General features: G+C 40.4%; 1 protein-coding gene across 2 annotated transcripts in view; it reads right to left on the reverse strand.

The window, feature by feature from the left end:
* Positions 1-25,385, reverse strand: part of AGBL4 (AGBL carboxypeptidase 4) — a 1,492,749-nt gene that overhangs the window by 428,851 nt on the left and 1,038,513 nt on the right. The window lies entirely within an intron of this gene.

Consider the following 25,385-nt stretch of genomic DNA (forward strand, 5'->3'; position numbering starts at 1 on the left):
CTAATAATGACCTACGAGAAAGGCATTAAGAAAACAATTTCATTTATAATTTCATCAAAGAGAATAAAATACCTAGGAACACATTTAGCCAAGTAACTGAAAGACCTAAATATTGAAAACTGCAAGATATTAATGAAAGAAACTGAAGATGGCATAAACAAGTGGAAAGATATTATATGTTCATGAATTGGAAGAATTAATTTTGTTAAAATGGCCATATTACCCAAAGCAATAGATAAATTCAATGTTATCCCTATCAAAACTCCAATGTCATTTTCCACAGAAATAGAACAATCAATCCTAAAATTTGTATGGAATCATAAAACACTTCAAATAGCCAAAGCAATCTTGAGAAAGAAGAACAAAGCTGAGGCATTGTGTTTCTTGATTTCACACTACATTATAAAGCTATAATAATTAAAACAGTATGGTATTGTCATAAAAACAGTTGTACTGATCAATGCAAAGAATAGAGAAGCCCAGAAATAAACACATACATATGTAGTCAATTAATTCGTAAAGGAGTCAAGAATATACAATGGGAAAAAGATAATCTCTTTCATAAACAGGGCTGGAAATATTGGGCAGTCGCATTTGCAACAAATGGATGGACCTCAAGGGCCTTATGCTAACTGTAATAAGTTAGGAAGAGAAAGACAAATATCATATAATTATCTTATGTTCAGAATCTAAAGAAAAAAATTTTTATTTAGAAACTCAAAAACCCAGCTAAAATATAAAGAAAAGACTGGTGGTTGCCACAAGTGGGATGTGGAAGTGGGAGAAATGGCAGAATTGTTTTTGTTTTTTTTATGTCAAATAAAAGGGAAAGCGTTAATTGCTCAATCACATCCAACCCTTTGCAACTCCATGGACTGTAGCCCACCGGGATCCTTTGTCCAAGGGGTTCTCCAGGTAAGAATATTGGAGTGGGTAGTCAGTCCCTTCTCCAGGGGATCTTCCCAACACAGAGATTGGACCCAGGTCTCCTGCATTGTAGGCAGATTCTTTACCATCTGTGCTAAACTAAGCTTAAAAAATAGAGGTGGTGGTAGTAGTAGTAGTAGTAGGAGTAATAGAAATTAATCCACATAACAGTACAGAAGAAACCATTGCTGAGTCATAATGAAGAATGGAGAGAGAGAGAGAGAGCACACAACTTCCAATTTTAAGAGAGATGAGAGGGGCATTAACAAACTTCACACAGTTTTTGTTAAATGCTGACCAAAAGATTAAAAACATGTGAAAATTATAGGAGAGCAATCCCCCCAGCATCGACGAACGCAGATCTCAAGATACAGTTGAAACCTCCGACTATAGCACACCATACTCACATACTCAGCTTGGTCAAAGTAGAAGACTCTCAAGCTCCCTTTCATCCTGAGACCCACCATCTGAACCCCAGTTCTGAACCAGTGTGCAGGGGTCCTTCATGCGTCTTGCTGCAGATGAGGGGCAGCCTGCCTGCATGTGTTTGCATGTGCACACACACACACAATACATAGCAGTATTTATTCATCCATTCAAGCAATATAGATTGACCACTTACTATATGACAGACACTGTTATAGGCACCAAGGATAGAATATTGAATAAAACTGTTAAAACTCCCATTCTCATGGAGCTTACTTTTAATGGGGGAAAACAGATAATAAATAAAATAACTAAAATATATAGTACTAAGGCAGTGATAAGGGCTACTTTTCTACTTAGTGCTATTTTTTCTACTTTGCAGAGAAAAATCAAACAGGAAAGGAAGATAATGGGTTTTAGAGATGAACTTAAAATGTTAGATAGGGGAGTCAGGGAAGCTCCCACTGAGAAGATAATGTTAGAGTGAAACCCAAAAGAGGGGTGGGAACCATGGGAATGGCAGATGTGTTAATGCTAAGTAATAAACTTTATCTTCTTATTCACCCATAAGAAGGAAGCATGTTATTTTACCTAAAACATCAAGCTCTTTTAGCTAAAGAGAGGTAAATCGTGTGCTGGTCATGACTGTGTGCCAGTCGTCACGCTAGGCACTGTGAAGGATGCAGAGATGAAAGGCAGAGTCTCCGCCCTCATCAAGCTTGGGTTGTCAGGGAGAAAAACCACGTGAGAGATGTCTATATATAATAAAGGGGATGATATATTTTTAAAGAGAGGAACCACAGTTCAATACAGGGGATGATTAAGTCAGGTTAGAAAGGTATTGGGGCTGAGGGAGGTAGGGCTTGGAGCTGAGATGGAGTCACAGGTTGACAAGACAAATGACATAGCATGTTCAGAGGTACAGCCACAGGGAACAAAGGCTGGGGGAGGAAGTTGGTGATGATGCTGCCGGGAGATTGTGGGCAGTGGGGGAAAGGGTGGGACTAGGGGCGCAGGAAGAGGTCATGCTAGAGCATATTTGTGAGGAAGGTATAATTTTATTCAATCTGGCTGTTTCTTGTCATGAAAACAAAGAAATCAAATGATTTGGTTTAATCAGCTTATGTGATTAGGCGGCTTAAGACCATATAAAATCATTGTATTAATAAATCCATCTGGAATGATGTGAGCTATAAATAAGTAAATAAGTACATTTTGCACCAGATGATTGAAGACAAATCTCCTCTTGTGGTCAAAAAATCTGCTCCACTGTCTGCACGTCTGAGCCAAGTTTACATCAATTGTGAAAGACTGTCAGGTGGTCAAAGCTGTGGGACAATGGTCTTGAGGTCAGATGTCCTGAGCTGTGTGACATTTAGGATGCTGTGACACCTTTCTATACCTTTCTTCCCTAGCTGGACAATGTGGGTGATCCCTACGATGCCTACTTTTCAGAGTTTTGTGTGGATTCAGTTTAGTCTTGGATATGGAGAGCTCTTTGTAAGCTCTGAAGCACTGAGCCTTTACCCACTGTCAGCACTCACATTCAACTCTGCCTTTCTCAATGGAATTTAAGTAACAAAAAGAGAAAGACAGTCAGAGACGGAAGAGAATCTCCTTTACCTGTATTTAGCTGTATGGCTTTTGCCATCTGTAAGATGAGGCCTAGTGATACCACCCAGGTGGTGACATGGTGTGAATAAAATCATCAGTTGGCATACTCTGGTGTTCGATAAATGTGTATTTCTCTGTTTACTTTTGGAAGGCCTTTAGAAAAACTTCATGGGAAATAGATGGGGAAACAGTGGAAACAGTGTCAGACTTTATTTTTGGGGGCTCCAAAACCACTGCAGATGGTGACTGTAGCCATGAAATTAAAAGACGCTTACTCCTTGGAAGAAAAGTTATGACCAACCTAGATAGCATATTCAAAAGCAGAGATATTACTTTGCCAACGAAGGTCCATCTAGTCAAGGCTATGGTTTTTCCAGTGGTCATGTATGGATGTGAGAGTTGGACTGTGAAGAAAGCTGAGCACCGAAGAATTGATACTTTTGAACTGTGGTGTTGGAGAAGACTCTTGAGAGTCCCTTGGACTGGAGGGAGATCCAAGCAGTCCATCCTAAAGGAGATCAGCCCTGGGTGTTCTTTGGAAGGACTGATGCTAAAGCTGAAACTCCAGTACTTTGGCCACCTCATGCGAAGAGTTGACTCATTGGAAAAGACTCTGATGCTGGGAGGGATTGGGGGCAGGAGGAAAAGGGGATGACAGAGGATGAGATGGCTGGATGGCATCACCGACTCGATGGACGTGAGTCTGAGTGAAGTCCAGGAGTTGGTGATTGACAGGGAGGCCTGGCATACTGCGATTCATGGGGTCGCAAAGAGTTGGACAGGACAGCGACTGAACTGAACTGAACTGAGAAAAACTTCAAAGGAGCTCCATGTATCTATCCTCAAAAGCGGGAAAGTGGGTACAGTCTATAAAACTGCGTTCTACTTGGAACAAGTCAGGGAGAAAAGGCCTCCTGGGAAAATGCTCTGAAAATTTATACCAACCAGCTTGAAGGAAGCAGCAGTCTACACAATTCCTCACTCCCCAGCCTCACACATCAATGACCCTTATCTGCAGCTTTTTGGAGTCCCTGACCCTTATTCAAGTCAGCTCAAATAAGCTTTACTGGGTGTCTACTATATTCCAGTCACAATGGAGGCACTAAGATAGCAAAGTTAAAATCTAGAGGGGCTCTTGATACAGTTGCAGTATAATAAATGCAAGGTTTGGGGGACCCAGTGGAGAGCCTTATCATCCAGTTTGAATAATTCTGCAAGAGATTTCAGAAGAGCTGAAACCAATGTCAAATCCTTGGACTATGTCAGGTCAAGACGAGGAGGATAAAGAAAGAATTGCTTGAGCAAAAATGAGGAATGTTAGAAGAGCAGTGTATGTGGGTGTGGGGTGGAGGTGGGGTGGGTGAGTGAGATGAGCATCTTGAGAAGGCAAGATCAAGGGAAATTGACTTTTGAAAAGATTTCTGTTTAACTTTCAAGCTCCTTCTCCCTCTCCAAAGCTTGCACAGACTCCTATTCTCAGAGCCATTCTTCTTGTGACTTTCTGTTTTTCTTTTTTTGGTGGGGGAGGGGAAGCAATAACTTGAACTTGACCTTGCAAGAGAACAGTTTTCAGCCAAATTGTGATTCACTCCTCCAGGCCCCGGCTGGCATCCTGTGATCATGCCAAATCCCAGTCACTTCACAATGGGTCAACTTACTCTCACAGGGTCACCCAATGCATGGGGCTGGCAAACTCTTTCCAATCAGACATACAGACTAGTTAACAAAGTTCCCTTTTATGGAGGTCTGGAAAAAAGATTTCTTCTCCTCTTCTTCCTACTACCTGATGCCAAGCTGCTAATTTTATAGGCAAGTTGTGAATCTCCCTGAAAATAAATAAAATTCCTATAAAGGAGCTTATGGCCTTATTGCAATGGCATTTCCAGGTACGGATACACAAATGTCTTGTATAATCTAAGCTATCCAGAGGTTTATGAGAATAAGAATAATTTGGTATGCAGAGCATTAGAAATGTGCCAGGCAGTGACCTAGTGCCTCTATTTATTTTATTTCATTCTATTCTCGCATCACTCTATTAATTAGAAATACTTTTGCATTGTATAGTAAAGAAAACTGAAGTTCAGAAAGGTAATGTAATTTTCCCATTCTACAGCTAGAAAAGGGAAGAGCCACAGATCAAGCCCAGGTCTATGCCTCTGGTCTACCCTCTCTCAGAGTCTTAGTCTTTTCATATATACGCAATTTCCAAACAATTCAGCAAATTTCAAAGCTTTCTTATCAGTTTTGAGTATCTGAATAAAATATCTGCAAATCATATCATACCCTTTCTTATGTTCTTACACAGGCAAAGCTGAACGTAAATTAACTTTGTCCTAATTTGCTTTTGTGGAACTATTTTTGTATCTACTCTGAAATCACTATCCCCTTGCCTTGTTTGGCTGCGTTATAAATGATCAATGGTCTTTCTGTGTAGTCATACTGCTTATTGTTTCTGACTTTTGCAAGCCCACTCTCTTTACATTGGCTACTTCTAAACTGTTTTAGGCTACTAACTAAAATAGCTATGCTTATTTGAGTATGCCTAAAACAAGGCAAGGAGAAGGAAATGGCAACCCATTCCAATACTCTTGCCTGGAAAATCCCATGGATGGTGGAGCCTGGTAGGCTACAATCCATGAGGTTGCAGAGCTGGACACGGCTGAGCAACTTCACTTCACTCATTTCACTCACTTCATACTTTATCACTGGAGAAGGAAATGGCACCCAACTCCAGTATTCTTGCCTGGAGAATCCCATGGATAGAGGAGCCTGGCAGGCTATGGTCCATGGGGTCGCAGAGAGTCGGACATGATTGAGGTGACTGAGCATGCATGCACGCAAAACAAAGCAAACAGGGCTGAATGGTAACTGGGATGTTTGGACTGTGTGGAGAGTATGGTAATCTTAATTCATATGCCTTCAGTGGTGTTTATAAAGTAGTTAACATGACACAGCAAATGTCATGGTAATCAAAGTTCTGCTTTTCCTATCATGACCCAATAAGGGATTTACTCTTCCTATGGTAAGGCTCAAAGGAAAACTCTCCTCTTATCTCTACTTCAACAGCAGTGACATAAAGTTAAGGAAACTGGCTGCAGCATGCTCAGGTTCAAGACAAAGAGCTGCAGGTCTCATAAATACACACAAGGAGAAACCACTTTCACTGAAATGATTCATCAGTAGAACATCTGTAGAGCATCCTAGAGAAAACGAAAGCCTCTCTTAGGAACACCGTTGTTAAAGACTATAATTAAAATGAATTTGGATTAAATATATGAGAAGGGACTAATTTTTTTTCCCAAATAATAAGACTCCTATTATTAGCGAGTGATCTTTCAATACAAACTTACTAAGGACAAAAACACCAACACATGAAAGACAGGGAGATGGCAAAGCATATGCAATACAGTAAAAAGAGAAATACAGAGCATATGAAATACATACCACTCTTTAATACACGCAACCACAAGTTTCCATGAATTTCTTGTGGAGAAGGAGTTAAAAGCACAATACCCCAGAATTCTACTAAACGCCTTGGGATATGTTTGTGTTCATGATTTTACTGTGGTCACCTGTACACAATTCTCATTCCATGTGGTGTATTCATTCTCACTGAGTCCTCTTGCTTTTCCATGAATCTAAATTTCAAAATTCCTTCCCAGCTCTGAGAGAAAAGTTTGAACTTGATGGATCTCATCTAGCTATCGTGACCAGATTTTTAGTTCTTAGACTGAGACAAAAGAAGTACATAGACCCAGTTTTCCCTGGTTACTCCTTAATTAACCTTAATTTTTTTTTTCTCACTGTGTGACACAGTAAATGGGGATCTTGTGACATCTCTCAAGAGGATTTCAGTTTTCTGAATTCCACACAGATGAGACTGCCCAAAGGCAACCCTGGCTATATAAAGCAGAAAGCAGATACTCATGAAATACCATTGTTCTCATGTGAGGTCAAATACAAACACAACATTCAAGCACTAAATGAAATTCATTGAAAATGAATAAATTTATTAAAAAAAGAAATTCACTGAGCATTATTATTTATCAGGACTATCTCTTTAAAAGTTCTTACTAAAATAATTAAAACTCATTTTTGGTTGGGACTCAGAGGAAGGAAAGTTATTTTTTTAGCAAGAGTGCCCTGCAGTTCTCATTGAAGACTTCTGATGTGGTAGATTCTCTAAGAGACATTTTAAGAGGCTCCCTAGCTCCTAAAAAGCAGGAAGTCTTTCTATATCACCCAGATGCAGAAAAATATGCAGACCCCCAAGAGCTTAAGAAAAACATTCATTAAGACAGACTGTCAAAACAGTCAGCTCACAACCAAATTTAGGAATTTCACAAACAAGTCATGGGGTGACAGAAGCAAGAGACAGAATGACAGTTCTGACAGGCTTTTCTTTCCCTTCAGTAAACTGCCCATGGGTGCCCTGGCCACGGGCTCCAGTGTTGCGGTATTCCCTAGGGAATGGCATTCCAGAGAGGAGAGGAGGTGGCCATAATTGCTGCTTGTCATTAAAGTATTTTTCACCAAATGGACTTGTCCATATGGCAGTTCTTTTTTGTTGTGGGCTATTTCTATCCCTTCCGATCTTTACTACCAAAGCTAATCTATACCACATCAGTGGAACATTCCTAGGCTTTTGGGTTTCCTTCATTTATTTCCAGGAGGCAGGACTGCTAACAGAGCTCAAAGCTGAGTCAGCACAGACGTGCTATTGCTTTGTTGGCTAATATTAAACAGGATCCTTGGATGCTTCTGAACAGAACTCTCTCTGTGTGTGTGTGTGTGTGTGTGTGTGTATGTGTGTGTGAGAGAGAGAGAGAGAGAGAGAGAGAGAGAAAGAGACAGAGAGTTTTGTGAGATCCTTTACAAAAAATATAGCCTGTTTCTGAGCCCATCAAGCTCATTCATGTTGCTTTTTAAAAACTTTTGTTCTCCCATATATTGTCTCATTTGATAACTGTTTTTTCTTTTGTCTTGTGTATTTTTACAGTTTTATTGAGATATAATTGATGCAAAAACCTGTGTAGATTTAGGTCCTACAACAGTGTTGGTTTAATACACTTATATGTTACAAAATGTTCACCATCATGGCGCTCGCTACCACCTTCATGCTATTGCATAGTTACCATTTCTTTTTTTTGTGGTGAAAACATTTTAGATTTACTTTCTTAGCAACACTGAAATATAAAATATACTTCCATTGCCTATAATCAACATCCTGTACATTAGATCTGTAAACCTGTTAATCTGTTTGATCACTGTGGATGAGTTCTTGTGCCAGGTTCTGGCTCTGCACTGGAACTAAAAGAAGAATTTGTCGAGCTCTTGCCCCTGAGGAGTCCTAGCTCCTCCACTAGCTGGCTGGGTAAATTTGCTTAAGATATTGAATCTCTCTGTTTCCTTGTCTGCAGATTGGAAATAAAAGGGACCAACTTATAGGTTATTGAAGGAAATGAGATATTACATGTAAGGTATTTGATACAATGCCTAACACATTATATGGGCTTTTCTGGTGGCTTAGTGGTAAAGAATCTGCCTGACAATGCAGGAAATACAGGTTTGATCTCTGGGTCGAGAAGATCCTCTGGAGAAGGAAACGGCAACCTGCTCCAGTATTCTTGCCTGGGAAATCCCATTGACAGAGGAGCCTGGTGGGCTATAGCCCAAAGTGTCACAGAAGAGTTGGATACCACTTAGTGACTATTAGTTCAGTTCAGTCACTCAGTCGTGTCTAACTCTTAGTGACCTCATGGTGTGTAGCACGCCAGGCCTCCCTGTCCATCAGCAACTCCCACAGCTTGTTCAAACTCATGTCCACTGAGTTGGTGATGCCATCCAACCATCTCACCCTCTATCATCCCCTTCTCCTCCTGCCTTTAATCTTTCCCAGCATCAGGGTCTTTTCCAATGAGTCAGTTCTTCTCATCAGGTGGCCAAAGTATTGGAGCTTCAGCTTCAGCATCAGTCCTTCCAATGAATATTCAGGACTGATTTCCTTTAGGATGGACTGTTTTGATCTCCTTGCAATCCAAGGGACTCTCAGTTGTCTTCTTCAACACCACAGTTCAAACACATCAAATTTGGCACTCAGCTTTTTTTATGGTCCCATATCCATATATGACTACTGGAAAAACCATAGCTTTGACTAGATGGATTTTTGTCAGCAAAGTATTGTCTTTGCTTTTTAATATGCTGTCTAGATTGGTCATAGCTTTTCTTCCAAGGAGCAAGTGTCTTTTAATTTCATGACTGCAGTCACCATCTGCAGTGATTTTGTAGTCCATGAAAAGAAAGTCTGTCACTGTTCCATTGTTTCTCCATCTATTTGCCATGAAGTGATAGGACTGGATGCCATGATCTTTGTTTTTTGAATGTTGAGTTTTAAGCCAGCTTTTTCACTCTCCTCTTTTACTTTCATCAAGAGGCTCTTTGCTTTCATCAAGTTCCTCTTTACTTTCTGCCATAAGGATGGTGTCATCTGCATATCTGAGGTTATTGATATTTCTCTCAGAAATCTTGATTCCAGCTTGTGCTTCATCCAGTCCAGTATTTCACATGATATACTCTGCATATAAGTTAAATAAGCAGGGTGACAATATATAGCCTTGGTGTACTCCTGTCCTGATTTTGAACCTATCTGTTTTCCCATGTCCAGTTCTAGCTGTTACTTCTTGATCTATATACAGATTTCTCGGGAGGCAGGTAAGGTGGTCTTGTAGTCCCACCTCTTTAAGAATTTTCAACAGTTTGTTGTGATCCACATAGTCAGAGGCTTTGGCGTAGTCAATAAAGCAGAAGTAGATGTTTTTCTGGAATTTTCTTGCTTTTTCTATGATTCAACGGATGTTGACAATTTGATCTCTGGTGCCTCTTCCTTTTCTAAATCCATCTGGAATTTCTCGGTTCATGTACTGTTGAAGCCTCAGTTGGAGAGCTTTGAACATTACTTTGCTAGTGTGTGAGATGAGTACAGTTGTGTGGTAGTTTGAACATTTGGCATTGCCTTTCTTTGGGATTGGAATGAAAACTGACCCTTTCACTTAGTGACTAAACAACAACAAACAACGAACACATTGTAAGCACCCATTTACAGCACTTACCATCATCCAAATTATTATAGTTGATATTTTATTAAGGGCTGGCTCCACTGCCATCTCCACTGAAATATCATTATGATCTTGCCAATTGAAATATTTTCTTTTCCTTTCTTAGTACTGTGCACCAAATTACTACTAATTCTATTCCACTTCCATTACAGATAATGGAAACTATATCTGTCATCTACAATAAGCTGAGCTGCTTGAGGCCAGAGACCTCTTCTAATTTTTTCAATTTATTCATCATTCATTCATTTATTCCTTCATTCACTCATTTGACAAGTATATACTAAGCATCAATCATATGCCAGGCAGTAAAGATAGCCACTGGAAATATAGAAAAGAACAAGAGAACCATGGTCCATCCTTACTATCACTTTTTGGTCTAGAGGCAGATAAGTAGGTAATTACTGACAAGTCTGTGAGAGGAGTAGGCACAGGGAGCTATGAGAATAAACAGAAAGGTCAGTAAACTTGGGACCAAGGGAATCAATGAATGTGTCCTAGAGAAAGTGGCATATGGATGTAATTCTGAAGGGCAAGTGGGAGTTAGCTCAGTCAGGATGAAAGGGGCAAGGCAAAGTATTCCTGACAAAAGGATGTCAGAGATGAGAGAAAGCAAAGTACATCCAGGGAACTAAAAAGTTTTGTATAGCTACAGGAGCAACTGTAAGGAGGAGATGAGTGAGATGAGTTGGAAAGATGAGTTCCCAGATCATGCTAGATTTTGTAAGCCAAGTTGAAAACCTTGCACTTAATAATATGGGAAGTTCCAGAAGGTTCTATGTGGAAGAGTGACATGATGGTCACCTAAAGTAGAGAAGTAGGGGGAAGAGGAATCAAGGAGTCTGAGTGACTGAGTCCTGCTCTTTTGAGGGTGAGGCGGGAGGAGTCACAGATGATTTGAGGGTTTTGGGGCCTGGAAACTGAAATAAATGGCCATAGAATTTCCCAAGCTGGTGCCAAAAAAAAAAAAAAAAAAAAAGAACTAGTTTTGAATTTGGAGAGAGATAATGAGTTCTGTTTTAAAGCACAACTGACATGCCTGTGGGATATCATAGGAGAGCTATTAAGTGGGAAGTTGGATAGAAAGGTTTGGAGCTCCAGAGAAAACAAAGGGCTGAGGCACAGATTTGGATGTCTGCTGCAGAGAGACGATAATTGAAACCACGGGATGGGATGAGATCATGCAGAGAGGCGGTAGAGAATGAAAGAGAAGGCAGCCTAGCACAGAGCCTTGACAACTTCCAACACCTGGACAACAGTTACAGTTGCCAGGAAAGGAAACTGGAAAGGTGTGGCCAAGGGGCCGGAAGGGCACCAAGCAGAATGCTGTGTCACAGAAGCCCATGGAAAATTCTGTTTCCAGAGGAAGGGAACGGTCAGCAGTGTCATAGCAAAAACTGGAAGAGCATTTGATAACACTGGTCAGAACAGCTTCAGTAGAGAGGAGCAGAAGTCAGACTGTGAAGCACTGAGAAATTAGGAGGAAATGAGAAAGTCTAGATAGCAAGGGTAGTAAATGCTTTTTAACAAACTTTGGCTATAAAGGGCGAGGGGCGGGGAAAGGGAGAGTGAAAGAGTGAAAGAGAGAACATGGAGAAGATATCAGGTTGAGGAAGCTATTTTTGTTTTGTTTTAAGGTAGAAGACATTTTACTATGTTTAAATGCTGATACAAAAGAGTTCGCCCCTCACAGAATATGAATGTTTTATTATATGTTTATAAAACATTCTTTTGTTCATTCTTTTATGTCCTAGCAGCCTTGCAAGGTGCGTACAAGAGGAGCTATGAACCACATTTGATATGGTGATGATGTTGTTTAATTGATGAGGAAAGTCAAGTACTAATGAGAGAAAGAAGCTTTGCTTATAGCCACACGGTAGGTTAGTGCTGAGTCACACTGGAACCCCAGTAATATGTCTAGGTGCAAATGTGATCAACAATGAACTGTGATGTGGTGCTAAAAGCTTCAGTGTTAAAAACTACTGACACTCTGACCCAACACCAAACTAAGTTTGACTGTAGGGGAAGGGGTATGTTTTAAAACATTCCCAGGTAATACTGAGGCACAGCTAAGGGTGAGAATCACTGTTTTTCATTATTTAACTTAATCTTATTTATGGTCATTGAGGGTATTTAATATTATTCCCAATCAATTAGTAAGGAGTCTGTTGACTCATAGAGGTAATGAGACAAAGACCTATGTAGTAAGACCAAGATTCAAATTTTGGTCTGGATATTTTTCAAACAGGTACATGATAAATGTTGAGCTCAACCAAATGGATTCCAAGCTCTCAGATATACTACTTGTCTCAGTTTGTTTATTGTATTTATATGTGTCCTGTCTATTGATTCAGAAAAATAAATTATACTCTGAGAATCATACCATGAAGATACATTTAGGAATTCTAAGGGTCAAACTGATAAAACTCAAGCATCTTACATACCTATGTCGATGGGAATTTGGTGTCAACAGATCACAACTGATCCAAAGACTAGAGCAAACATTCATCCTTGAATTTCTCAAATGTTTCCGAATATACTCTGACCTGTTATCTCATTTATGATAGTAAAATCCTAAAAATGCCCATATTTTATAAGAAGCAAGTGAGTGGATTTTCAATGAGTATTACAATAAAATACACTGAAGTCAGAAAAGATGAATACAAGTTAAAGTTACTTGCCCAAATGTGCGCATGTTATGCATTAGTTCATAATCATGTACATTTTTTTAATATAGAAAAAATTAAGCATATAAAAGGTCAACAAAAAACTTCTTAGAACTAATTAATTAAAGCTGTAGGATACAAAATTAACATACAAAAATTTTTGGTGTTTCTATAACACTGAACTACAGAAACTGAAAATTAAGAAAATTAGCGAAGGTATGGAAATAACCAAAATGTCCATCAATGGATGGATAAAGAAACTATGATACACACACACACACACACACACACACACACACACACACACACACAGAGGAAATATTATTTAGCCTTGAAAAAGAAGGAAAACTTGCCATCTGTCACAACATGTCTGTACTTGAAGGATATTACACTAAATGAAATAAGCAAGACACAGAAAGACAAATACTGCATAATCTTACTTACATGAAGAATCAAAAATAATTGAAGTCATAGAAGCAGAGTAGAATGGTAGTTGCCATGGTCTGAGAGACAGGGAAAATGGGGAGATGATTGCTCAAGGGTACAAACTATCAGTTAAAAAGTGAATATGTTTTGAGGAACTAATATACATCATAGCGGCTATAGTTAATACCACATTGTATATTTGAAATTTGCTAAGAGAGTGGATCTTAATTGTTCTCTTTAGAAAAAAAAAAAAAGGTAACTCTGTGTAGTGATGGATATGTTAGTTAGCTTGATGGTGGTGATTGTTTTACTATATATATATATATATATATATATATATATATATATATCAAAACATCAAGCTGTATAGCTTAAATATACAAATTATACCTCAATAAGCTGGAGATAAAAAATCAGCTTATGCAGCTTACTATCCTCACTATCAAAAAACAAACAAACAACTTAATCAAGAAATGGCAGAAAATCTAAATAGACATCTCTCCAGAGAAGACATACAGGTGATCAACAAACACATGGAAAGATGCTCAACAACACTACTTACTAGAGAAATGCAAATCAAAACCACAAGGAGGTATCACCTCACACCAATCAGAATGGCCATCATCAGAAAATCTACAAACAATAAATGCTGCAGAGGGTCTGGAAAAAAGGGAACCCTCTTCTACTGTTGGTGGGAAGGTAAACTGATAGAGCCACTATGGAAAACAGTACAGAGGTTCCTTGAAAAACTAAAACTATAACTACCATATGATCAGCAGTCCCGCTCCTGGGCAAATACCTAGAGAAAATCATAACTGAAAAAGCTACTTGCACCCCTCAGTGTTCATTGCAGCACTATTTACAACAGCCAGGACATGGAAGCGAGCTAAACGTCCATCAGCAGAGGAAGGCATAGAGAAGATGTGGTGCATATATACAATGGAATATTAACTCCTTATTGCCAAATTCAGACTGAAATTGAAGAAAGTGGAGAAAACCACTAGACCATTCAGGTATGACCTAAGTCAAATCCCTTATGACTATACAGTGGAAGTGAGAAATAGATTTAAGGGACTAGATCTGACAGACAGAGTGCCTGATGAACTATGGACGGAGGTTCATGACATTGTACAGGAGATAGGAATCAAGACCATCCTCAAGAAAAAGAAATGCAAAAAAGCAAAATAGCTGTCTGAGGAGGGCTTACAAACAGCTGTGAAAAGAAGGCAAGTGAAAAGCAAAGGAGAAAGGGAAAGATATACCCATTTGAATGCAGAGTTCCAAAGAATAGCAAGGAGAGATAAGAAAGCATTCCTCAGTGATCAGTGCAAAGAAAGAGGAAAACAGTAGAATGGGAAAGACTAGAGATCTCTTCAAGAAAATTAGAGATACCAAGGGAACATTTCATGCAAAGATGAGCTCAATAAAGGACAGAAGTGGTAGGGACCTAACAGAAGCAGAAGATATTAAGAAGAGGTGGCAAGAATACACAGAAGAACTGTACAAAAAAGAGCTTCATGACCCAAATAATCATGATGGTGCGATCACTCACCTAGAGCCAGACATCCTGTAATGTGAAGTCAAGTGGGCCTTAAAAAGCATCACTATGAACAAAGCTAGTGGAGGTGATGGAATTCAAGTTGAGCTATTTCAAATCCTAGAAGATGATGCTGTGAAAGTGCTGCACTCTATATGTCAGCAAATTTGGAAAACTCAGCAGTGGCCATGGGACTGGAAAAGGTCAGTTTTCATTCCTATCCCAAAGAAAGGCAATGCCAAAGAATGCTCAAACTATAGCACAATTGCACTCATCTCACACACTACTGAAGTAATGCTCAAAATTCTCCAAGCAAGGCTTCAGCAATACATGAACCATGAACTTCCAGATGTTCAAGCTGATTTTAGAAAAGGCAGAGGAACCAGAGATCAAATTGCCAACATCTGTTGGATCATCGAAAAAGCAAGAGAGTTGCAGAAAAACATCTATTTCTGCTTTATTGACTATAGATGAAAAACATCTATTTTTGCTTTATTGGGAAATTCTGAAAGAGATGGGTATACCAGACCACCTCAGCTGCCTCTTGAGAAACCTGTACGTAGGTCAGGAAGCAACAGTTAGAACTGGACATGGAACAACAGACTGGTTCCAAATAGGAAAAGGAGTACGTCAAGGCTGTATATTGTCACCTTGTTTATTTAACTTATATGCAGAGTACATCATAAGAAATGCTGGGCTGGATGAAGCACAAGCTGGAATCAAGATTGCCAGGAGAAATATCAATAACCTCAGATATGTAGATGACATGATCCTTATAGCAGAAAGTGAAGAAGAACTAAAGAGCCTCTTGATGAAAGTGAAAGAGGAGAGTGAAAAAGTTGGCTTAAAGCTCAACATTCAGAAAACTAAGATCATGGCATCCGGTCCCATCACGTCATGACAAATAGATGGGGAAACAGTGGAAACAGTGTTAGACTTTATTTTGCGGGGCTCCAAAATCACTGTAGATGGTGACTGCAGCCATGAAATTAAAAGATGCTTACTCATTGGAAGGAAAGTTATGACCAACCTAGACAGCATATTAAAAAGTAGATATGTCACTTTGTCACAAAGGTCCATCTAGTCAAGACTATGGTTTTTCCAGTGGTCACATATGGATGTGAGAGTTGGACTGTGAAGAAAGATGAGCGCCAAAGAATTGATGCTTTTGAACTGTGGTGCTGGAGAAGACTCTTGAGAGTCCCTTGGACTGCAAGGAGATCCAACCAGTCCATACTTAAGGAAATCAATCCTGGGTGTTCATTTGTAGGACTGATGTTGAAGCTGAAACTCCAATACTTTGGCTACTCAATGCGAAGAGCTGACTCATTTGAAGAGACCCTGATGGTGGGAAAGATTGAGGGCAGGAAGAGAAGGGGACGACAGAGGATGAGATGGTTGGATGGCATCACTGACTCAATGGACATGGGTTTGCATGGACTCCGGGAGTTGGTGATGGACAGGGAGGCCTGGTGTGCTGCAATTCATGGGGTCACAAAGAGTTGGACACAACTGAGTGAATGAACTGACTGATTACCTCAGCCATAAAAAGGGACAAAACTGTACCAATTTCAGAGATGTAGATAGACCTAGAGACTGTCATACAGAGTGAAGTATGTCAGAAAGAGAAAAACAAATATCATATATTAATGCATATATGTGAAATCTAGAAAAATGGCATAGATGAACCTACTTGCAAAGTAGAAATAGAGACGTAGACGTAGAGAACAAATGTATGGATACCAAGAGGGTAAGGGGGGGAAGTGGGATGAATTGAGAGACTGGATGGACATATATACGCTATTATGTACAGAATAGATAACTAATGAAAGGTGACTATAAAACACAGAGAACTCTGTTTGGTGCTCTGTGGTGACCTAAATAGGAAGGAAACCCCAAAAAGACAAGATACATGTGTGTGTAAAGCTGATTCACTTTGCTGTACAGCAGGAAGTAAGACAACACTGCAAAGCAACTATGAAAGTGAAAGTGTTAGTTGCTCAGTCATGTCCGGCTCTTTGTGAACCCATGGACTGTAGCCTCTCAGGTTCCTCTGTCAGTGGAATTCTCCAGACAAGAATACTGGAGTGGGTTGCCATTGCCTTCTCCAGGGAATCTGCCTGAGCCAGGGATCAAACCTGGGTCTTCTGCATTGCAAGCAGAATTTTTACCATTTGAGCCACTAGGGACAGCCAACAAAATAAAAAAGAAAATAAATAAAATGTAAAAAATCTAAATACTGCACTAGACTTTCCAAATATCATTTTATTTAATTCCCAAGACTGTCCTCTGAGGTACACTTTATATTGTATAAATATATTTTTTGTGAATGAAAGAACTGGATCTGAGCTACGAAAAGCACCTTTCTCAAGGTCACAAAGACTTTGAGGTCAGTCTGACACCAAACCCCATTTGCTATTCCCTGTTGCCTCTTTCACATGAAGCAGAGGCAGGTGCTGCTTTTCTAGTCCTCAGGCCCACACACTCCAGGAACAGGGAACCTCATAGCAGTAATTTTATTATGCATTTTAAAGTGATTTTCTTCTTCATAAGGAGAACATTAGTATTCTACACATGAAGAAAATATTTGACTTTTATTTATCTTTCTTTCTCTTTTTATGTTTTGGTGCCAGAGATAAACAGTATTCCTGGGGTGATTTTCTCTGAATACCAGCTGTGGGAGACAAGAAAACCTTGTTGATGACCACCGAAACTGTCAGATTTACCTTAATAATCCAAACGTATTACTCAGAGACTTGCCAATAACCTTTTGACAAAAAAGAATGAATTATTTATTAAATATTGCATAGCAGTATTTCCTCAAAGCTAAAAGAAACCCTATGGGGGAGTATTAATAACATCAGGAGCCCAGTTTCCTTAGGGCCCCCTTTGCCCGTGTTGCCTGCTCTACCCTGTTTTTGGCGTCTATCCTGGTATTTCACTCATTGACTTGCCATTGTCTGTTTATTCACCTGTTTCCCCACTGGACTTGAAGCTTTCACCGACAGGAACTCCTTCATTTCTGTGTTTCTAAACTGGCACAGAGCCTAGCTACAAGCTTCTGCTTAGTAAATGTGTGAAGAATGAATAAATGAATGAGCGACTATAACCTTATTCTTTTCCCTTAAAAGGATTTGTTAAATGTACAATCAATGATGATATAACTTTTAAATCTCTACAAAACCTTTCATGCAAACTGCCAAATCAGCAGAAAATTCATCATTACAACATGTTGGGATTGTTGATTCAGGAAATGTGATACCCAAACCCTGATATATTCTCAGATCTTTATTGGACAAGTATTCTAGTTAATTAATATGGGGTCAACTTTTAAGTAAACTGTTTCTCTAAACTCTGCCATTGGTCCTCAAATCTTGATTACCCATGTAGAGTCTGTACCCCTTTCACTCAAAGTGGCTTCTACATATCTGTCTGCCAAGAATACATGTCTTTGGCCCACATGACCAACTGGGAACAAAGATGGACTGAGAGCAAGGCCTGGGCCTGGAGTGACCTGAGAACATGACCTGAGTTCCACCAGAATGATGTCTCACAGGTACTTCAAAATCCATGGCAACTGAAGCCATGAGTTTTACCAAAGCTTGCTCCTCCCCTTAGTGACCTGTCTTTAGCTCAGGGTATGGCATCACTATTCTCTTGATTACTCAGATTAGAAACCTAGGTACTATTTAGCTCTCTCTCTGGTATCCTATCACAAACAGAACTTAAAATGCCTGCTTCTCCATTCCTCAGCTACTATCTCAGTTAAAGACTACATAATTTCTCATGTTGATTACTGCAATAATCTCCTGCCTGAAGTCTCTGCCTTCAGTAATCTCCAAAGTAAATTCAGAGGTATCTTGCTAAGATGTAAAACTGACCATGTCATTCTCCTGCCAAAATCCTTTGGAAGCATATTTTTCTCAGTAGCTACCTTGAATTTGTGTCCTGAGTGGCTTTCACTCTCTTCAGTCCTCAATGATGCTCCAGCCATCTTGAACTGCTTTGACTTTCTCCAGTATTCCTGATAGTCTCAGGCCTCTGGAGTCTTAAACCAGCCTGGGACATTCTTTCACAGAGCTTTGTCTGACTAACTTCTATTTACCTTTCAAGTCTTTGCCTAACTGTCATTTTCTCTGGGAAGTCTTCATAAGATAATTGATCCACCTGGATGTTAGCTCCAAGAGAATGAGGCTATGTCTTCCTCAGTGCCTGGCATGATGCCCTGTACATATTGTATTGCATACTTGTTGAATGAATGAGAAAATGAGAATAATGGGAGGAAGGAAACTGATACTAAATACTGATGGACAGGGAGGCCTGGCGTGCTGTGTTTCATGGAGTCGCTAAGAGTCGGACACAACTGAGCGACTGAACTGAACTGAAATACTGATTATGTGACCAGGCACTGTCTAGGTTCTATCTCATTAAAGTCATTTAGTCCTCATGACAGCACTGATGCATAAAACATCACAGCCCTCATTTTTCAGATGGAGAAATGGAGACTTAGAGAAGTTGAGTAACTTACTTAAGGTCACAGAGCTGGCAAAGGCATAGCAAGGACTGATTCCAAAATCTGCATCTTTCCCATATGCCTAGCATGGAGCTTGTAGCATATGCAATAATTGAAAAACTATTGTTAAGTGAATGAATAAATGAATATAGGGAGATCATAGTTACAAATAATATAATTCATTTCAGGATGAATACATATACCCAGATAATACATATACCTTCTCTGTAGATGGTAGACTGCAGCCATGAAATTAGAAAGTGATTGCTTCTTGGAGGGAAAACAATGACAAATCTAGACAGTGTATTAAAAAGCAAAGACATCACTTTGCCAACAAAGATCCATATAGTCAAGGCTATATATGGTCTTTCCAGTAGTCAAGTATGGATGTGAGAGTTTGACCATAAAGAAGGCTGAGCGCCAAAGAATTGATGCTTTTGAACTATGGTGCTAGAGAAGACTCTTGGCAGTCCCTTGGACAGCAAGCAGATCAAACCAGTCAATCCTAAAGGAAATCAACCCTGAATATTCATTGGAAGGACTGATGCTGAAGCTGAAGCTCAAATACTCTGGCCACCTGATGTGATGGGACAACTCATTGGAAAAGACCCTGATTCTAGGAAAGATTGAAGGCAGAAGAAGAGGGTGACAGAGTATGAGAATCGTTGAATGGCATCACTGATTCAATGGACATGAACTTGAACAAAGTCTGGGAAATGGTGAGGGACAGGGACTGGAATTCTGCAGTCCATGGGGTCACAACTTGGCAACTGAACAACAACAAGAACAATAATGCTTATCTTTGTCCAATGGGTCTAGGGATGATTTATCATCATCATCCTGTCTTCTTGCAGTTTGCAGTAAAGGCCATTGAGGAAATAGCAATAAAGGCCATTGAGGAAATATTACTGTCCCTACTTGACAGTTGAGACAGACAGATGAGAAAACTGAGGCACAGCTAAGACCGCCCGCCCACCCCGCCCAGTTAGGTTAGTGTGGCCAATCAGGGACCTGCACACAGATCTGACAAAGAAACAGAGACTTTGGAGAGAACCAGGGCTATAGTCACTGGTAGGAAATGGGATTTGAGGCAGGTAGTGTGTTCAGGTAGTGTGTGCTCTAGCACAGAGACAGGCAGGACCTAACTCTAACAGTCAGATAAGAAGTTAAAGGTAGGGGCTTGGGAAAGGAATGAGAGGAAGGTAAAGCTCACCTATGGCTCCAAAGACCTCTGCATTTTCCCCTCAGATGTGCGTGATTGAGTCCAAGCCCATTAGACTTCCCAAATCCATCACATCCAGCTGTCATCATTTCTTGCCTAGTCAATTTTAACAGACTTCTCACCCCTCCCGTCTTGCCACTGGCAGTCCAGACTCGGCACGGCAATCAGACTGATTCTTCCATTAGGAAATCTCTCCCATGTTATTTCTCTATTTTATTTCTCTATTATTTCTTCATTCATCTGGAGGATGAAATCAAAACTTCTTGGCATGGCATTTAAGTCTTCTAGGCTATCTCCTATCACCCTCACATTTCTAAGGATATTGCCCATTCTCCCCATGTCCCACACCCAGTAAATATTTTATCACATGCTGAATATGCTGGGGCTTTTGGTACCTCGGCACATGATGTTGACCTTTTCTGATCCTGATGAAGTCTTGGGCATCCTTCAAGGCCAGCTCAAATGCCATTCCCTCTGTGAAGGTTTTGGTCCTCCTAACACTATGAGGACAGGTAACTGCATCTGTATTTCTGCTTCTGGAGCACTCCTCACACGGCTCTGGAACCGCAAAGTGTTGTGCTGTTTCTTTCTCCTGTCCCCAGCCTGTGCTATCCTTACGGGCAAAGACAGTCAGGGTCGCTGTGATGTCGCTGACATGGAGCATCATGCTTGGCACATGTTAATGCTCAAAGTGGTTCTCTTAGTGTGCTCCCTGGTGTAGTGCTAGTTGCTCAGTCATGTCCAATGCTTAGTGACCCCAGTGACGGTGTAGCCTGCCAGTCTCCTCTGTCCATGGGATTCTGCAGGCAAGAATACTGGGGTGGACGGCCATTCCCTCTCCAAAGTATCTTCCCAACCCAGGGATTCAACCTGAGTCTCCTGCATTGTAGGCAGATGCCATACTCCAATCAGCTTTTTCATTAGCTTCTTTCAACATAAGGTCTTAAAGCTGTGCTGGACATTTTTTTTCATCACAAGTTTTTTCAGAACATTGTTTTGCATTGATTTTTGACTAGAGAGAAAAAAGTCCTCTTCTTCCTCATCACCGTCATCCCCTTCTCAGTGACCTAGTAGTATATGAAGGGTAACACGGAAGAAGACTGCTGCTCTCCACCAGGGTGTCCCTTCACAATAACATCTCTTGCCTCATCAGCACGTGTGTCTCCTCGTACAATTCAGTGCTGAGTATTAGACAAGAGCCCACTCTCAGGCCCTGGAATGGGCATTCCTTCATTTAGCAGTTCATTATAGGTTATGATAAAGCATTCAGACGAACACCCAGTGGAAGGGATACATGGAGGGTACGTGCTCTCTGTAGACCCACACCTCTGCCCAAATCTCTCCGTGTTCTCTGACCCATAAGTATGCTCCCTAGACCATTAGAAACATCATGAGAACTTGTTAGAAATGCAGATTCCTAGGCTGTTCCCCAGATCTGTTAAATTGGAAACACTGAGAGTGGGATCCAGTCCCCAGGTGATTCTGATACATAGTAAAGCTTGTGAACTGGTGCACTAAATAAAGGGTTAAAGGAATCAAAGAGGAATTCTGTGTGGGAAAAAGCAGGAAAGGCTTCCCAGGGGAGGAAGCATTTGGATTGGGCCTGGTTAAGATTTAGATACAAAGAAATAGAAGGAAACCTCTTTTCTGAGAGAAAATTGCAAGAAGGAAGTCAAGAAGCTAGAGAATTCCAGTGCAAGATCAGGCAATGTGTTGCACCCTGTTGCCTGGAGTCTAGAAAGAGCGAAGAAAAGTAAAGTAAGATCAGCCTGTTAACTAAGCGGCCTCTCCCACCAGCCCGTACACCCTCCAGAGGAAGGAGGCGAGGACTGTGTCTGACTCAGCTTTGTGTCTGACAGCTGACTCAGAGCAAGGGCTTGATGAATGTTTTAAGAATGACTGATTGAGGGAAGCTCAAGTGAAGACTATTAGAGAAATAGGTTTTCTGTGAGACCAGCCATATCATGCTACTGCTCCTGAAAAGGAACGAGCAGAGAAAATGGTTCCTCTGCAGCGAGAGCAGAAACTTTCCCATCTGGCTCCATCTAGTGTCCTAATGGGCAGATTTCTAGTCTAGGCCACCTCTAGCCAAGTAAACAGCCTCTGAACTTATGCTGTAGGCACCTGGGTGGCAGGGAGGCGGGGCAGCCAGGGCCTGGCTTTAAATTGAAAACAACTTTAGGTCTGAGCTTTCTTGGTTTTTTTTTCATTTGGTTATTCCATTTAATTTTCCTGTGGTTTTGGTGTATGTGTATGTGAGAGAGAGAGAGAGAAAAAGAGGAGGAAAGGAAGAGAAATCTTTTGCATATGCTGATTTCCAAAGACTCTGCATCCAGAATCTTTGAGTTCCCTTATAAGGGTGTGTGTGATGCATTTTGGCCATGTTCTATAACCTCCACCAGGGGGTATCCCAGACTCTAACAAAGCAGCATGCAAGCCTTGGACTTGGGAGGGGGTCATTTTTCTTTAAAAGTGGTCAATAAATTACTGTCAATGCCTTTGATAAGGATAAAAAGAATGCTGTTCTAAGGAAATAATGACAGATGCAAACATATGTACGGGTGTTCATTAAACTGTAATAGTAAAAAATTGAAAATTACCTAAATATGGAATAAGGAGAAGTGATTAAATAAGCTATTCACATACATGCTAGGGATTATACAGTTCTTAAAACACATTTTTTGAAGAATATTTAAAATGTAGGAAATTATCATAATATTTCATTGGGTAAAAAAAGATAAATGCAGTATGATACCCATTTTTATTAAAAATGCACAAAAGCACAAAGAAAAAATTTGGCAAGAAGTACAGTGACATGTTGACTTATGGAAATAAGAGCAATGTAAATTTAATTATTCTTTTATATATTCTCTATAATGAGGATATTTACAGTTTAAACATGGCATTAAATTAAGAATTGGACAGTAGCATGAAAAGAAGGAAACTTAGAAAATGAAAAGGGAAATATTAATCAAATGGGAACATTTAATCAAATAAAAAGAATACAGTTGTAGTGATTTGGAAAAACATATTTTGCCAATATTATCTAGTACAACCCAGGCCCCATTATTATTGATGACTAAGAGGTTACATGTTTGGTGTTTCAACAAACTACTTCCTATTTTTAAAAGCATTAAATACAATTAACACGTTAAGCAATGAACTTTTCATGAGCTAAATGCCACGTATGAGACAACAGATATACGGGCAAGTTGAGAATTTTAACTGAGTCCAGGATAGATCATATATCCTTGATGTTGTCCACTCCGAATGAGCCTTCTATGAACAAAATTATTTGTGTAATAATAGCTATACTCCCCCATATATTTTCATATCAATCTCACAAAAATCCCATGATCAAATCCTGATTGACAGATATGTATACTATTCCTAAAACACTGTTTCTCAGAAGTGGCAGCTCAGGTAAGATTTTCTGGTATTTCTTCTGCACCTGGCACTGAGCTAAACATTGTGCCTGTTCTCTCACATATTTATATCAACAAGTCTTTGCAGAAATCTGTATGTGCTATTAGCCTTGCTTTGCAAAGGAGAACGTTTGGGCTCACAGAGGGGAAACGACTTCCCCAAAGTCATACAGGTAGCATACAAGCAGTAGTGCCTGGTATCAAGCCAAGATCTGTCCCCTTGCAAGTCCAAGCACGTCCCACCATATTTTTCATTTCCCAAAGGGGTCACCTCCAGGGGAGAATTAAAAGGATGGAGGAGGAGATGCAATGTCTGAAGCTCTCAGAAGGCACCACTGTGGTCTGACTCCTGCTCTGCACTCCAGTGACCTTGAGCTTGAAAGGGACAAAGGAGTGGACTCCCCTGATGCTCTGTGATGAGTCAAGAGGAAAGTCAGCTCTCAGGGAAACAGCTGGCCTTTCTCCAGCAGCCAGGCCTAAGAGATAAACAGATCAATGCAGACACTCGTCTCCACCTAATGAGCTAATGGCACAGCCAGGGTACTGCCTTATTGGATTGCTGGTCATGCTGAAAGGTTCAAGAGTTAAGCAGGCCTACTGTGGGGGTGGAGGACTCATGCCCCACCCCCTAGTGAAGCCTGGCTTCTTTGTATGAATGCTAGGAGTGATTTGTTCCCTTCATTTGTTTGTTCATTCTTTTGTTTGTGTTTGTTTTTCCTCACTCCCCTAGGAATGTGTTGAGATTTGATGAAATGATGTCAATGACCTTTCTGCTCTGTAGACAGAGTGCCACAGATGAAGGAAACACTGTTCTCCCAAGAGGCAGACCAGTGTGTTGCGAAGAATCCCCACCCGGCATTAGCATAGCGGCATTCTGATTCTCACAGTGATTTGACGTGGTATTTGGGCACACTCCTGCCCCTCTCTGATGTCAATTTTCCACGTGAACCATGAACGCATAGGAGTGAAAGTCACTCAGTCATGTCTGACTCTTTGCAACCCCATGGACTATACAGTCCATAGAATCTTCCAGGCCAGAATACTGGAGTTGGGTAGACTTTCTCTTCTCTAGGGGATCTTTCCAACCCAGGGATTGGACCCATCTTGAAGGTGGATTCTTTACCAGCTGAGCCACAAGAGAAGCCCTATAATACTGGAGTGGGTAGCCTATCATTTCTCCAGCGGATCTTCCTGACCCAGGAATCGAACTGGGGTCTCCTGCATTCCAGGTGGATTCGTTACCAACTGAGCTACCAGGGAAGAAGCATAGGAGGGACTAGAGTAAAAGGTGTTTCTGTACCAGGTAGCATGTTATGAACCCAAGTAGCTCACCTGACACTGACGATTACATTAAGCTACAAGTATGTAATCCTGCTGGTCTCTACAAACCCAGACAATGGTTAACTATAAATAATGATAATTCTAATAATAACTACAAATGAATGTTTATTGAACATTCTACTTCTCACTCAGAGAAAATCACCATCACTCATCACTAGCATCAAACTCTTGCTCTC

The sequence above is a fragment of the Ovis aries genome, chromosome 1 (assembly GCF_016772045.2).
Source record: "Ovis aries strain OAR_USU_Benz2616 breed Rambouillet chromosome 1, ARS-UI_Ramb_v3.0, whole genome shotgun sequence".
In the NCBI taxonomy this organism is placed as follows: Eukaryota; Metazoa; Chordata; class Mammalia; order Artiodactyla; family Bovidae; genus Ovis; species Ovis aries.